The sequence below is a fragment of the Xenia sp. Carnegie-2017 genome, unplaced genomic scaffold (assembly GCF_021976095.1).
Source record: "Xenia sp. Carnegie-2017 unplaced genomic scaffold, XeniaSp_v1 HiC_scaffold_24, whole genome shotgun sequence".
NCBI classification, from domain to species: Eukaryota; Metazoa; Cnidaria; class Anthozoa; order Malacalcyonacea; family Xeniidae; genus Xenia; species Xenia sp. Carnegie-2017.
The window spans coordinates 8444004-8460823 of record NW_025813487.1 but is presented as its reverse complement, the minus strand read 5'-3'; the positions used below and the strand labels follow the sequence as shown (position 1 = coordinate 8460823).

The 16820-nt window shown below is 33.7% G+C and overlaps 1 long non-coding RNA gene across 8 annotated transcripts in view; it reads right to left on the bottom strand.

Annotated features, from left to right (window-relative positions):
* The window catches only part of LOC124450557, a 79074-nt gene extending 62555 nt beyond the window's left edge, over positions 1-16519 (bottom strand). Inside the window, exons 1-11 of one of the 8 annotated variants that reach the window (XR_006950083.1) lie at positions 16074-16517; positions 15593-15631; positions 15451-15474; positions 15155-15225; positions 13816-14679; positions 13041-13120; positions 12466-12537; positions 11087-11157; positions 10039-10114; positions 9046-9295; positions 4343-4822 (exon numbers count right to left, since the gene is read on the bottom strand). This is a non-coding gene — a long non-coding RNA (uncharacterized LOC124450557). Of the gene's footprint in view, positions 1-4342; positions 4823-6373; positions 6444-9045; positions 9296-10038; positions 10115-11086; positions 11158-11833; positions 11871-12465; positions 12538-13040; positions 13121-13815; positions 14680-15154; positions 15226-15450; positions 15475-15592; positions 15632-16073 lie in introns of those variants that run through there. The other 7 variants (XR_006950082.1, XR_006950084.1, XR_006950080.1 and 4 more) reach the window with 7 other exon arrangements.
* Between the last annotated feature and the right edge of the window lie 301 nt (positions 16520-16820).

Here is a 16820-nt window from a genome sequence, read left to right as displayed (position 1 = left end):
GTTTTGCCTTTTGCTATTTCAGCACAGCGGAATGACACAACGACTAGATGAAAAGGTTATTAGAAAGATAGAAGAACTTGTCAGTGAAGGAGTGCGAACTGTTCATGAGATGAAACGTCATTTGAAAATATACATAAAGGATGAGCTTTTTCGAGGAAAAGAACAACCTCTGCGTGACAATCGACGATACTTTCCCAGAGCTAAAACAATAAAAAATCACATGTACAACGCGGCAATGAGAGCCAGGCTTTCATTTATGGACCAAGACAACGTCACTCGACTGGTTGAAAAATGGAAATGCGAAAAGGCTTCGAGCAACGATAGATTTATTTCCGTCCATACGTTGAAGGAAGCAGTGAATTCAAAAATACAGACTTACAAAATGAAGAAGACAGCGATGACGACATAAGTTTAAATGAAGAGGTTATGACGACTGCAAAGGAGCAAAAAGGGCGACTTTTGTTTATACACCAAACGGCTTGGCAATCAAGGTTACTTTGTCGTTATGGTCAGGAACTAGCTTTCCTAGATGCCACATACAAAACCACAAAGTATTCCTTGCCATTATTTTTTGTTGCTGTGAAGACTAATGTTGATTATGCTATCGTTTCATTCTTTGTAATACAAGATGAAACAACAGCTAGTATAACGGAAGCTCTCAGTATTTTACATCAATGGAATCCACGATGGAACCCACAGCATATGATGACCGATCTTTGTGAAGAAGAAATAAAATCAATCGAGTTTGTTTTTCCAGGTATGAGGCACGAGCTGCAAGAGGTTTTGACCAAAACATCTGGCATTCTTTATTGCACTAAATCAACCATGTAACACCTAAATAATAAAAGCAATGAACAGCAATTCACAAGTTATATTTCTTCCATCGCTAATCAAATATAATAATAATATCAGAAAACTTTGGACATGGGAAGGGAAGAAAGGGTTGATCAATTTCTACGTGCAGATTATTTTCATTTTACGATTTATATGTAATCGTGTTGACAAAGTTAAACATCCTTTTAAAAAGTTCTATATACCATGGCTACGTAGCTCTGCAATTCATCATGGAGTGTAACATGTGGGTATATTTTCAGACTGCAAAGTGCTGCTTTGCGATTTTCATCGAGAGAAAGCATGGGAACGTTGGACATCTAAAAAAGATAATGGATCGCAGACAACCGTGAATTTATATTGGCTTTGATGAGACAATTGGCACGGTCAAGAACTGAGGATGCATACGAAAATGCCCTGCAAAAAGTTAAAGACACTAGCGAGTGGAAGACCAATAACAGCTTTAAAAGGTGGCTGGAAAACACGTGGATAAGACACAAAAAGGTAAAAAAAAGAATACAGACTTAGCAATTGCACGGCCGCAAAATGTACTGCACAAATAACTACCACAAGCGTTTACACGAAAAAAGTGGAAAAGTACGTTTCATTGTACTTTCCTTCTTCGTCACGTCAATACAAGTAAAACCTACAACCATTTTTTATACTTTATTGATATTTAACTTTTACAGAGATGGGTATGGGCATTCAGAAAAGAGCGTCTGCTTGTTTATGTTAGCACAAACAATAGGTTGGAAAGACAAAATGGGGCTTTCAACACCAGTATTTACTGACTTTACGAAAGTATTCTCTCAGCGCAATGTTAACAATTCTTGTAAATGAATTTCTTCCTGACAAATACGAAAGGTAAGTCTGGCATTCAATTAAAAGATGATCTAAAGCGACACAGTTTTTCTTTCTGAATGAGAGGCAGATCCTGGCTAGCTTACGTATATTATTTATATTAATGCCGAGAGTAAACCGTAAAGTGAAGTTAATACACACATAAATTATTCGTAATGACAGGAGCACTACATGCGGTCGTTTCCACAACAACTAGCTAATGCAAACCTGAAAATTCAACAAGAAATCTTATATTCTATAATAATAAATTACGTCAAAATGGTTTCCATCTTAGTTTCAGTGCGTTCTCCTCGAAACACTTCTTATTCATGTTAGAGGAAATATTAAAACGTTTGCTTTGAATTTATCTTTATTACATTATTGTTATTCTATAAAAGAAATATAAAGATGTTTTCGCCCTGATCTGCTTTCGAGTACTCTCAAAGGTCTCCTCGGTTTTAATATTTCCACAATAAACATCTTTTATTTCTTAATTGAACATCTGCAAATCTTGCAAAGTACACCGAGTGGAAACATTTGTTTCCTCCTTAGAAACGTACGTCAGTTTGAAACCTCCACAGCAACAAACGTGACTATGGCACTTTAACAAGTTGCCACAAAATGAAAATTTTGCTAATTGAATCGTGTTTTTATGGAATAGTGAACACAAAAGGTCTGTCCATAAGCTAAGAGAGGACGAAAAAGTTAGTGTGGTTAAAACCTGGGACTTTTTTATCGAATATAAACACTAAATATGTTGGTCCTAGCTGCTGCAACTCTTTAGATATAAATGACTTGAATATGGAGCCTACGAATTTGGACAACTATATATATGATAAAATGGTCGAAAGAGACATATAAAACTAATTGGAACCAAAAAGTTAAAAATAAGTATAATCCGTAAAAGGGCATCTTGTAACCTGAAATAGTGTAACCTAGTGTAACTCATAATGTAACCACAAAGTTATAAAACAAGACAATTACGCGGCAATGTTTCGGTTTTATTTAAAAATCAACATCAGAAAGAATGACATATTTACAAGTTGCCAGCTAATTGCACACATATATACAAAGTTTGTATACATTTACGAGAAAATTTAGGGGCTGTTTAACTGATCCCGGGTACCCGGGATTCAGCCATGCGTTAAATGACTTTGGCAAGTGGAAAAGATTTAATACTTATCATCAGATGAATGTTCTTCAGCACTTTCACAATATTCCGTTTTCATAACTATACGCATAACATTCAGAATCGAACAACAAATTTGGCCTTATTTGAGAATCATAACAGGCAAAGTCGTAACTAGAACGTTAATTGGGGGTGGGGGTGGATGGGTGTATACTCATATATTCAGTTGTGCCCTTGTGTTTTCTTTTGAAATTCAATTCATTTTCCCCCTGACAGTTGAAATGCCAAAGCCCTTATTTTGGAGCTACTTTGTTTAGTCTATTTATTTACCTTTCAAAAGACATGTTGTACGAATCTTTCAGTTGTGAAATGAAGGAGTATTTCTTTACAAATAAAGTTCATAAAAATCACAATTTTCCGCTAGTGGGAATTCCATTTTTTTTCTTTCAAATTTACTCCCATAAAGCTTTTAAATGCTAATCATCACTACAGACCTAATCCAAATTTAACTTCTTGTATCGTATGCTTTACAAACGCAGTGGCTCTAATTAAGAATGGCAGAAGGCACATTTCTTGTGAAAACGTTTTTTGAAACCGGTAGCTTACAAAAAACACACAATCAGTTCAAACAAAGATTTCCAGAACGACAAACTTTGGCCTCAGTATCACCTGGTACACTGGTACAATGTGCGTAAATTTGAGCAGAATGGAACAAGCCTAAATCGTAATAAAATTATGTAAATTTTATTCGTAAACGAGTTCTTAAATGCTAAATTGCATTATCTTTCGTCTTCACGTCTCACTTTAAATTCATTAGCGGAAAAATCTTATTTCAAGCTAAAAGTTTGAACAGAAGACTGCGTGGTTGATTTTGATAGAATCATCAGTTAAGGTGTATAAACAGAAATCTAATATGTTATTCTTTATCACCATGTAAAAACTATAAGCTTCAGTCAAGTATACTGTATTGCTTGCCTCCATGATTGTTGCTTGCTGTGCTAAGAATCATGATTTGTGCAAAGAATCAAGATAAGCTAATGGTTGGCTATCACATCTATTACTTGGTTAACACAGAATTTTAGGAACTTAATTCTTTTGACATTGAAGTTATGTTGCACCATATTAACTATCTCCATTTAACACTTTCTGTCTAAAACTGACAAACTCATAAAATTATGTACCATTGTTTACACTGTTCTGGTTAACACAGAACTTTGGAACTTGATTTTTTTAATATTTCAATGGTCTTTTCACTCCATTTTCATGTAATCAAATCACCTCTTATAAAACTATCTGATTCTTGGTTGTTTTAAACCTAAATTAGAATGTCAAATTACTCCGTAACTTTCAAACTCAGCAACATTTACTCAAAATATATAAGTCTTAAATATCTTATTGCATTTTATGCTATAGATTATTCAAAGAAAGAAGATTTTTACAAACTTTAAATATATGCTTCGCAGTAAACAATTTTTCATAGATATAGCATTTCATATGAGACAGACTAATTTTTGAGTTATTTCTATGGAAGACCAACGAACATTTTCCTAGATAAGGCGTGGAAGCCACTAGTATTTATTTCTAAGAAAACATTAAATTAATACAAATCGGTTAAAATGAGTTTTCCTGAAATGATGTTATCTCATTTTGAGGAATTGAAAAAAATCTTCAGCTCCATGCATTAGTTCTTTTAACAAACCAATAAAAACCATGTACATTTTAAAAACTTATATTTTTGATTAATTGTAAAAATATTAATTTCATAGACACATAAAAAGACTCTAGGCTTTGCAAATGCATGTCCCTTGCCTAATGCCAGCAACGTTCTTTTGAATTCTTTTGATTTATCATATGACAGACAGGAAAGGTTCTGTTGATTCAGGATCCATTGCTTCAAGCAAGTCTTGGACAATGGCTCTTGGAACGTTCAGTCCTTCCATTCGCAGACAATGCCATAACCGCTCTGCAGCCCTTGGAATTCTCTGGACCACTAACTAATTCTCTTATTTTTGGCAGCACCATCTGAAATGTATTATCGAAGTTGGGAGAATCTTTGACATGTCGACAATGAAGACCATAATCTTTCAAGCGTCTGAGAAGTGTATTGTAACTCATGTTACAACTGTGGTGCTTCGATAAAAAGCCAAGGACTTCATTGTACTCATGCCCACAGCAAAAATAGTATTTTATAGTCGCTTCCTCATTGAATCCCTCTCTAAGCTCTTCAGTAGACGACTCACTGTTTTCAGATTGCGATACTAACTCGTGAGATGTTAACCAACCTTTTTTTTACATTAGGACAAAAAATTTGAGAAATAAGGATTAGCATTGATTTTAAGGGCACATTCAAATGTGCTTTGCATGTTTATGTCAGAATTTTTTTGGCAAAAATTACGAAAAAACCCATGAAAGGAGGATGACCACCTTACAGCATAGCTATAAATGGTACTGTAGCATCTGTGTTGTGTCAGCTGTAGTCTGTGTATTCAATGTATTGATCAATTTTCAGTCATAAGCAAAACATTGTAAATGCAAATTTTAATGTTTCATACGAAGGCAGATTTTTGCGCAACTTTTAATTTCACTCAGGAGTTGAGGATCAACTATCTAAGAAAGGATTTGATTTTCAATGCTTTAACACGATTTTCGAAAAGGCAAATGTTTTTTTCATTTCATTAATAAAAATTCCATACAAATACGGTATTTCATAAGTCATTTCATATTATAAAAAACTTTGAAAATTATTTATAATTTACAATGGTTTATTAAATAACAAACTCCAACTACACAGAATAATAATTAATTGTGATAAAAAAAAACACTGCAGACACAAGAGTAAAGAATGTAATAAAAATAAGATAATGCTTATCTCAGATGTGTAGTAACGTTGAAAAACACATTGTTGTTTTTGTCTCAGTAGGCAAATTCAAAAGATTAGTGGTACCAGTAAGGGAAAAAACACCCACAGAGATCATTTACGATTTCAAAAAAATGAAAACTTAGAGTGAGTTAAATCACAGTATAGGAATATACTGTAGGGCCACTGCGCTGTGCAACTGGCTGCTGTATATATAATTAGTGGTCCTTAACATGAGCTCAGTAGCCGGGATTCAGTGAAGAGTTAAAACATTTTGGCAAATGGAAAAGATTAAATACTTCACAACAAAAATCTTATTTGAGCAATATCTCTGTAATAGGACTTTGGAAAATCAAAAAACCTTTAAAATGAAGACAAACAATTTAGCTGGATTTGAAAATTACGACTAAAATCACTTCTGGCGCTTAAGAAAAGAATGTTAATTTTGCACTTTTAACTCTTTTCAATGACTTAAAATCATTTTACGCCTCGCAGAATCCCTGTTACCTGGCTCATGTGAACATGCTCTTAGTTTACTGGCTGCCGTTTGCCATATTGTCAATCCTATTGGTCACACAATGCAATTTACTGGCTGCCAATATGGTAATCACATGCGTAATAAAATATGCGTGGCACGAAAAATTCAATGGAGTGGCTCTACTGTACGTTCTCTAAACTGTGGTTAAATGTTCTTTTTCTTTTTACCATAAGTTAACTTCTATGAGGTTCCTTTAAATACACCAAAAGTGTTGTACTTTATTAATATTCTCTCGAGCTGAGTCCTCTCTATAATACATAATTGATTGATGACATTGAGTCTAACATATCAATTCCCATCTCGCAGCCGCAAAATTTGAAATCTAATGTGACTCCGTAGTGACGTGACTGATGACGTTGTAAAATTCTTAAATTAAACGAGACTTACCTGTAAGTTAATGTTTGATTGGAAATCTACAAGTCATCACTAAGGAACAAAGGAGTCACATTCCCTGCACTACCCATAATTCCCGTGACTCCTTCGACTCCTTAATTTCTGCTACTGCTCTCGTTGAAAAACTGATCGACAAGCGAGGCGCACGCGCTTCTCATGTGACTCTTTCGTTCCTGTCTGATGACTAGTAGAATTCCAATCAAACATCAACTTACCGGTAAGTCTCGTTTACTTTAAGGATTCATCGTGAATATCCCACATGATTCAGATATCATTCCTTTTGAAAAATGGTTTTGTTTACCCATTTAATACAATGTTCCTGTGGCTTGTTTAGCAGTTAAATCATTTTAATGTATAATTCTCAATATAAAATGTTTGCTTTTGAATTACCTGTGTATTTTGTATTGGTGAAAGATGAATGTGTATGGGTGAAGGATGAATGTGTATAAATGTTTATCTTTGAAAATAAAGTGTCTTGCTACATATATATGTAGCACATTATACTTAAAATTACTGAAATAAATTGAATTAGTACATGACTATGCGATATGCATAAACTGGTTTAGAATGTCCATTGTCATTTTAAAATATCTCTTCAATAAAAGTATTACTCAGATAACAAAATTTTCGTTTCATAGGCACTTTAAGAAATCAAGCAACTGGCTTTCAAAAAAATCAGTCAGGCACAATTGAATATATGAATAACACACCCTCTCCCACCAATCAACGTTTACCAGGTGGCCGTGACTGTGAGATGTATGTGCGGGGGTATCAAAAAAATAGTCAGTGATGAAAAACTTTGCTAAATTGATCAGCGCGCAATATTTGCAAAAATTTTAAGTGGAAATAGGCAGTTGGACTTCCAATGGTTCATCTGATAGTTAAGTAAAATTGTTTCAAATAATGACCTTTTTAGAGGGAGGAATGTGTTACAGAGAAGTGCTTTTGAAGTAGCTCACGCACAAAAATGACAAAGCTAAAAGCAATTGAAACACATGGGATTAAAATAGGTCACACTTTGTTCAAGCAAATGAAGTTTCAGGGAATTTGGCAAAAGCGTACACAAACAATTAGCTTCCAAACCACAGATTATTTTGTTTTCGTTTTTGAATACTTTTTTTATAGCTCTCTTCAATTATGTATAAATTTCAGATTCCAAAATACCTGAATCATTATAAACAGAAAAATTGATGATGATTTATGTTAAATGTCTTATAAACGGAAAAACACAAACTAATCTACGATTCGGAAGATGAACGTTGGCGTAAGAATCGTCCAAATTTACCGAAACCTTATTAGTTTGAGCAACATATGCCATATTTTAACCTTATGCGTTCCAGTTGCAATTTATTGGTGTCATTTTTGGCGCAAGCTATTTTAAATTAGTTTCTCGGTTACAAATTTTTACTCTAACAACGATTATGATTTACGAAAATTTAACTTTAATAACGGAAATGGTTTGAACCCGGACGTATCGTTACATGTTTCTAGATGTAGATCGTCATGGTTAGTAGAGTCCTGAGAAAATCAACTTGACTTTAAAGATGACTACTGCTAAGGAAGTCAAAACGTCAGTCAACATCAATAACTGTAATAACGTAAATGGTTTGAACCCGGACGTATCGTTACATGTTTCTAGATGTAGATCGTCATGGTTAGTAGAGTCCTGAGAAAGTCAACTAAATTTTGAAGGTGACGACTGCTAAGGAAGTCAAAACGTCAGTCAACATCAATAACTGTAATAACGTAAATGGTTTGAACCCGGACGTATCGTTACATGTTTCTAGATGTAGATCGTCATTGTTAGTAGAGTCCTGAGAAAGTCAACTAAATTTTGAAGGTGACGACTGCTAAGGAAGTCAAAACGTCAGTCAACATCAATAACTGTAATAACGTAAATGGTTTGAACCCTGGCGTATCGTTACATGTTTGTAGATGTAGATAGTCATGGTTAGTAGAGTCCTGAGAAAGTCAACTTGACTTTCAAGATGACGACTGCTAAGGAAGTCAAAACGTCAGTCAACATCAATAACTGTAATAACGTAAATGGTTTGAACCCTGGCGTATCGTTACATGTTTCTAGATGTAGATCGTCATGGTTAGTAGAGTCTTGAGAAAGTCAACTTGACTTTCAAGATGACGACTGCTAAGGAAGTCAAAACGTCAGTCAACATCAATAACAGTAATAACGTAAATGGTTTGAACTCTGGCGTATCGTTACATGTTTCTAGATGTAGATTGTCATTGTTAGTAGAGTCTTGAGAAAGTCAACTTGAACTTAGAGGTGACGACTGCTAAGGAAGTGAAAACGTCAGTCAACACCAACAACAACAGTCCTTCTCTTGACTCTACTAACCTGTACGATCTACATCGACAAACATGTGAAAATTTGACATTAGATAAATCATTGTAAGTCAAACTACTTATTTCCACCAAAGGTTTTTGCGAACCTTGTACCTCCGTAGGATTTCTAGCACTTCAACAGGACAGTATATTGATATTTACTGTCTCGATTCAAAGATAAGTCAAACTACTTATTTCCACCAAAGGTTTTTGCGAACCTTGTACCTCCGTAGGATTTCTAGCACTTCAACAGGACAGTATATTGATATCTACTGCCTCGATACAAAGATAAATCGTTCGTTCGTAGGGCCGTACTGCCACTGTAGGATTCCAATGGAATATGAATTTCAACAATCGCTTGCAACTAAAAAAATACGTCAAATATGTCAAATACATCGTAAATATGAGTGGACAACAATTAATAAGAATTTATAAAATTTCAATGTTGCCAGTGAGGTGCCAGGTGTGAATCAAATTCTTTATATAAAGATAAGATCCCAAAAGATAATGTTTGAGAAAGCCATCTGCATTTGATTTTTTCAGTATTTATTTAAAAAAGCAAGCGACGTTTAGTCTTGACTCAAGACATTTCAGACTAATTACATAGACTTACTACGATGCTCAAAAGTTTCTGTTTATTACTTTTACTTTGCTGTTTGCCCTTTTACAGGAAGCAACTATCTATAAATTCCTTTTTTCTCTTCAGATCTTAAAAACTCTTAAATTGGTCTTTGAATAGTTGGAAGAGGGAGGGGGTAATGGTGAGAATGCACGTCATCTCAGCTCTCTTTATGGTAAATTTCCCCCCATTACTCACCCCCTCCCTCTTATATCTTGTACAATCTTTCTTACATTTCCTTACAATACTCAATATCAGCTTTACACTGTAAGTACACATCCACACAAACCTCACACCTTAACTATCTAAGTAATTACATCTCATTTGAAGATGTCTTGAGTCGAGACGAAACGACAAACGTTATTTGCTTTGTTTTAATAAATATCAAAGAAATCGAACGCTTATGGTTATCTTTGAAACGATCTGTTGGACTCTAACCTTTAGGGTGATAATTCAATAAAAATTCTTTAATATTTCAAACATGTTACCTTCTTCAGTACATAAAACACTGTCTAATTCTTGTTGATCAACGTTATCAACGTCGTCGTCGGCGCTCATGATTCACTGTATAAAGAAAAAAACGTCAAACTATTGGTCAATTTTGACTTCAAAATATCATTTAATTTCAATAAACATCGACTATAAATCATCTAGAGTTGCAACTACGTCATAAGTACCGTGCTTATAGCCATGCATTAAAGTCAATAACGAGCATAATTTCTGTTCAACGAGAATGATCATGACGAAGTAAGAGATTTCGAACTATACAATATCACATGTGCAAATGCGTCATTATGTCGTAACAAAACCCCATTATTCTTTGAGGACGCAGACGTGGTGCATAATAAAAGTGAAAGCCGTTAAGGAGAGTAGCATTTTGTCATTTCTCAAATAAATATGTTGACTGATGACTCTAAGGGATGAAAGAAAATGCAGTCTACTGCTGTCGACACCTTAAGAATAAAATTGAATTTCAACAGATAAATTTTCAAAACTCTTTGATTTTGAAATAGAATTTGCCAACAACCATCATGCATAGCGCGTTTGTTCATTTCACATCAAAACAATTGTAGAATCACATATATCAACTATTGTTACTTAAAAAACGAATATCAAAAATTCATCAAACATTGCAGTGATTAGTACAACGAAACATGTAACAATAAATTCAAATTTGGGAAGTGTTATGTCCCAACATTTCTAGGAGCGAATGTTTATTAAATGATTTTTATCTTCTGTCGAAGACTCGAAGATATTTCGATCTTGTGGAAGCTGCTTTTAGTTAACCTCTTAATCACAAGCAGTAACTAACGGTGATTTACATTGACTAGTCTTTGGGATCGCATGTAATTTTGCATTGCTTACAATCATTCATACAATTTATCAAACTTTTAGCAACATATAGATAGCGAATGTTCACGGAAATAATCTTAACAATCTGTGACAAACTGGAATTCGAATTCAGGAGTTCGTTCCCATGTACTTTACTTATGTCACTGAAATTCGAACAACAAATACTTAATACATGATATTTACCTTTTGATGAAAATGCTTTGCACAATTTTATCGAAATTTTCGTAAGGCGTCTTCTCCAATGAATACGATGACTAGAAAATGAAAGTATTGATCTCAGGAAGAATGTCATATGATCTCTGCGTGACTAGAAATACTATATGATTAAATATCATGTGTATAAACTCACGCTAGTTAACCTAATTTCTTTCAATAATTGACGAAAATAAATCAATTTGATAAAAGAGTTTCTGGTTTCACAAGAATTGTTCCACAATATACAGCATAAGACTTCGGTAGAGAAATTTTTTATTTCACAGTAAATGCTACACGCAAGAAAATACTGGAAATTAAAAGTGCTAATTTAATAGTCAATTGGTAAAGAAGTGACGACAATAAAAGTGTAGATTTTAGGGGAGGTCTGGTAGTGCAGCCACCAAAGATATTAAAGAAAGTTGAAACATTGCCCAGAAAAACTCAGTTCAACTGTACTACTGATTTGTTTCGCTAAAAATTGAGGGAGTTAAAATGTTTCCAGCAGGGGTATGCAATTTATTTTTGGGAGTTAAATCTAAAGATTGTGAGCCCCACCCAGTACCCCTCCTCAGTAAATCTGTCCATGTTTTGTAGTTGTTATCTTATTAATGGCAGGAGACATGGTAAAGCTGTAATGGAGAAAGTTATTTTAAAATACTTTTGTTTTCTTGGATTACAGTAAATCACTCTACAAATATGGAATAAAGAAAAATTTTTTGTTGAAAGAAAACTTACATCGTCGATAGGGAAACAATTCTTATACTAATTCTTCCTAAGTTAAAATGGGAATAATAGTATATATCAATATATGAGTGATTATTTTACTTTTATTGCAAATTCGTAATAGTTAAATTTTAACGTTGCCAACAAATAGCGACACTCTTTTTTAAGCAACATTTTTCAAAGATGAAAGTTCAACGTACACCATGTCATGAAGAAATTTATATTGCATACGAATGAACGTAAGTTGTGATCTAAACATGTTTTTGCTCAATAACCACATACCCAGAACTACATACGTTGTCTGTGAATTTTAGATAGGAATTTTAGAATTCTAAATATACAATGAAAAATATTAGCTACATGAAAACTTTGCAAAGAACGTGAAATTAATATCTCACTCATGGTAATGTATAAGTATCTAACGGTTTAAGCTTGTACATAGCTACATAGTGTCCCTTGTAATTGTTGGCAGTATTGAGCACATGCTCTGTTCTATAGAGAAAAAATCCCAGTCTGCTTTCAAGACATCTATCAACGGGCTAATGTTGATTTTGTAGAACTCATTTCTTTAGAAAATGTCCAACGTTCGCCACTCGTCAGTTTGTACATTATAAAATTCTTACAAATGTGTTATTTTTACATACCATCTTCAGAATATTCACTGTCTTTGTCATAAGATTCAGCAGTCTTTAGTTCATTCGTTTCACTTTAAAATTCTTGAATAAAGAAATTTCGTCATAAAGAGTTTCCAGCAAGAGAAACATGTGCTAAAGCACAATATTTATACATGTGAAAGACAATAAAAATGTAATTTCTCGAAACAGTGATAATGTGACAAATATTGTATTCATTTGATTTACTAGTTAGAGCAATAATTAGCAATTGGGAATAATAATGTGTAGTTTTGACAAACCATAGAGGAAGATGTGGCACTAGATTTTTTTTTGGCCAGTCTTTCTTAAGTGAATTATCTTAAATGAATTTTTTTTATTACTTAGTGGGTGCTTGGTTTATTGTAACATAGTTGTTTTATGTCAGGGACATTTTTCCCTACAACTGAACGATCTTGATGCATAACAATTTAAATATGAATGAATTATGTAAGAAAGCAACTTGTTTGAAAACATCTGTTTGGAGCATACATTTTTTCATACAGTGGTTATTTTTGGCAATTGTGTGGTAATGTCCCAAAAATTCAAAATATAAATACTATTTATACCTTTATTGAACAGTCCATCTACATTAAGTAGACATGGTCACCTTTTCCAAGATTCAAATTTGATTTTTCATTGTTCAAAACTGTATAAAATGGTCGGGTGAATTAAAAACCCAACACATATAACAATTAGGCATTTAAAATAAATGACAACTTTTTTATTATAAACATCAACTTACATTAAGTCAACTTCAGTGGACTGGAAAGCCAAAACATATTTATAATAAAAAATTTTGTGATTTATTTTAAATCCACAATTAATCTAGTGCTGGGAGTACATACAACAATATATAAAACCAACACATACAGTGTTATGTGAAGAAGCAAAAAATGCCATGTTCCAACAGATATTTCAGAATGCAAGATTAGTAAGAGATGCTGTGTGACTGGTAACTTTATAATAAGTCTTAATGTATTTCAAAGTTTTGAAAAATATAATTGTATTGGGCATTAATTTGATTAAATCCAAACTGAGGTTGTTGCTTTTGTTTAAATATTTTGCTACCATTATATTCAAAGATGTGTTGTCTCATTTAACACATAAACGAATGCAGCATTGATAAATTAAAATTTAAAATAAAATGAATAAAAAAAACAAATGTGTTGCCTTTTAGGTCCTTCTCAACTAAACCTCAATAACAATGACAACATTGTACAGCATTATTCATAAAATGTTCAAAATTACTGTTTCATTTATGACCAAATATAAAATAAAATGCACTCACCAGATAATTTTGTTCAAAATCTATGTTATAAATCATTAAAAAACTTTACTTACCACTGTACGTTTTACAGACATTAATGACGATGTGTTTACGGAATCATGAAGCGTGCGACGTTTGAAAATTGCATCACTCGCGCGCACATTCTGACGATTTCTTTTCTCTTTCATTTCATAAATTTCATACACACATATAATTTTTCATAACTCATACAACCAAACAACCACATAAACGATGACAAAAACACGACTAAGGAAAAAAAGTTAAATCACGTATATGAACTACTTCCGCTGGCACGAGCACCAAGATCAAACTGAAGGTGATATCGACCAATCACAGGTATTTTTACCAGAGCCCTGATATTTACATCTACGATTGTATTAACGAAATCACCCAATCAAAGAGCGGCGGGAAATTTTTCGCGTTCAAACAATACTTTCAACCACCTACGCGTTTCAACAATGAGCATTATTGGTATTCTTCTTGGTAATTGAGAAGTTGGTATCCTTCGAAAGGTAAGATCGGAATTCTGAATTCATAATTACACAAAATGCGCACTTCTATGAAAGTATGTTCTATTTCACACAAAGTATTTCAATAAATTTGCAATTAACGATAGATGATTATAAACATAATGTTGGTAAATAAGCTGATTTGTTATTTTCAAAACATTGTTACAATCGCATTTTTGTTGAGGAAAACGCATTTTGGTGAATTATTACACTAACATTCTAACGAAGGTACATACATACGTCGCTACGTCAATAGTACAACCGCATGCCAGCGATCTCCGTACTTTAGTTCGCGAAATGTACACTATGGTACGTATTAGAATGTTCTTTATCAGTTGATGGTTGCATGTGAAAAGAGCGAAGTTTTTCGATGTGTATTTTCTGCTAATAACTCATACAATACAGATCCTATAATAAAAGAAAAGGTATGGTCATTTTTAAACCTCATGGTTTGCCCAAGACCAGAGGTACTAGGGCTTCTATATTTGAAAATTGGTGCTACAGTTGATAAAATTAATAGAAAAGATTTCTACATTCTCATGTTGAAGGTGGTGTGGAGGATAAATATTGTTTCATAGATAATATCAAATGGTTTAGAAGCATGGCAGACATGCTTGCCAACTCAAGCTTGATTGAAATGCTGATATGCAATGAAATGCTCTCTAAGGTAACATTTTAAGGCAAACATCATGTTCCCATATGCTTACCTGCAGATTGTGGCTACCACAAATTTTAAAAGAGAAACCACACCAAAAGAAAAATTTTCAAATCAAGGTTATCTTGAGCAAAAATGGTGGTCAAGTGCACAAAGGTTGAATTTAAGCATTTTGAGTAACTTAATTTTGCACTTCATAATTTTGAGCAATATGCAATGAGCACTCACCAAGTAAAGCCATGCTTACAATTGTCAGTGAGTTTTAATTGGTTTTGGTCCACTCAACTTTGACTTAAGTCCTGAAATGAGAAATAATTTGAACAAATGATCACAAGCTTATAGTTATGTTTGCATCTGAATTTGAATAAAATTACAAACAATAATTTCTTTAATGCACCAAAGAATAGACAGCTTCAAGATTCTGCACCATAATAATATCTGTTCAGAACATTTTTTCATTAACTACAAATCCTAGTTGCAGCATAATAACTTGAGACATGAGATGATCATTAATGTTGACTAACCTCTCTGAAAATGTTTGAAAACACCTAAAAATATGAATAAAGTAGATTTATTTACAAGTGAAACATGTAATTTAAAGAGCAGTTGAACCAGACAGGGGGCTGTTAGGGAGCCCCCCAAAATAATGAGTTCGTCTATGCTTACTTTCTCCAATTAATTTCAGACTTACATAGACCATGCTACCTATTAAGAAAATACATTTAAGTTTGACGTCTCAAAGGACAAATTTTCACATTCTTTACAGAGGTGCTGCTAAAAAAATTTTTTAGGGGGAGGAGTGCTGGTAAGGAAGTGATGTAAGACATTGTAAGGGTCTATAATTTATGGTGGTCTACTAGTGTAGCCATCAAAGGTTGTGCAGAAAGTAGTAATTTTGCCCAGAAAAACTCAACCATTCTGCTGATATGTTTCACTAAAAATTGGGGAGTGGTAATTAAAATGTTCGTTAGAGGGGCGAACAATTTAGTTAGGGGGTGAAATCTAGTGTTTGGGGTGTAGTACCCCATGCACACCCATGTAAATCCATCCATGTCACATATCTGCCAAACAGACTTGCCCACCTCTTGAGCCGATTTGTGATTTATTTCATTGTACCACCTACTTATTTTAAAAGATTTCTGCATACCTTCTATTGTAGTTGACACATGATAAGGAGCTCAAATTTCACCACAGAGATAAAGAATTTCACGACAACTTTGAAACCATCAACTCTTTTAACTGTCCACAATCATTCAATGCTTTAATCCCAAATATTTTCCCTAGTTTCCATGTACAACGATTAGGGGAAGATTAGTCCAGTGTATGTCATCCACGCGGCACGCTCTGCCTCTGGTAGCATTGAACATACAAATTCTTCCAGTTCGCTCAAATTTCGATTGAGCACTGCCCCGGTCTGTTCCATGTACACAATTTAAATCAAACATTATGATTCGCTGCGGTAACAGTTCAATCACACTACACAAAATACACTGACATTTCGACTGTCGACCTTTTGTTTACCGCCATATAACTATGAAAGCATGACAGGAAAGAGCGCGAATTGTTTGAGGGGAAATGACGAAATCATAGCTGGGAAGAAATGAAATTGAATATATGTAAATTTTTTTTCTCGATCTATTTGGATTCATTGCTTGATAGCGATTTGCGAATCCGATACGGATGAATCATGTATTCAGTATAGATTCAGTATCGTGGCATTCGTTTGAACAGGACTGGTAGAATTTAACAGTATATAATGATAGAAATAGAAGTAATCTTTTTTCTATATTAATTTATGATTCAAGTTAAGGAATATTTTTTTTTGATAGCGATAACAAAGTATGATATCAATGTACGTAAAAAAAACCCCGAATATATATCCAGGGAAATATGA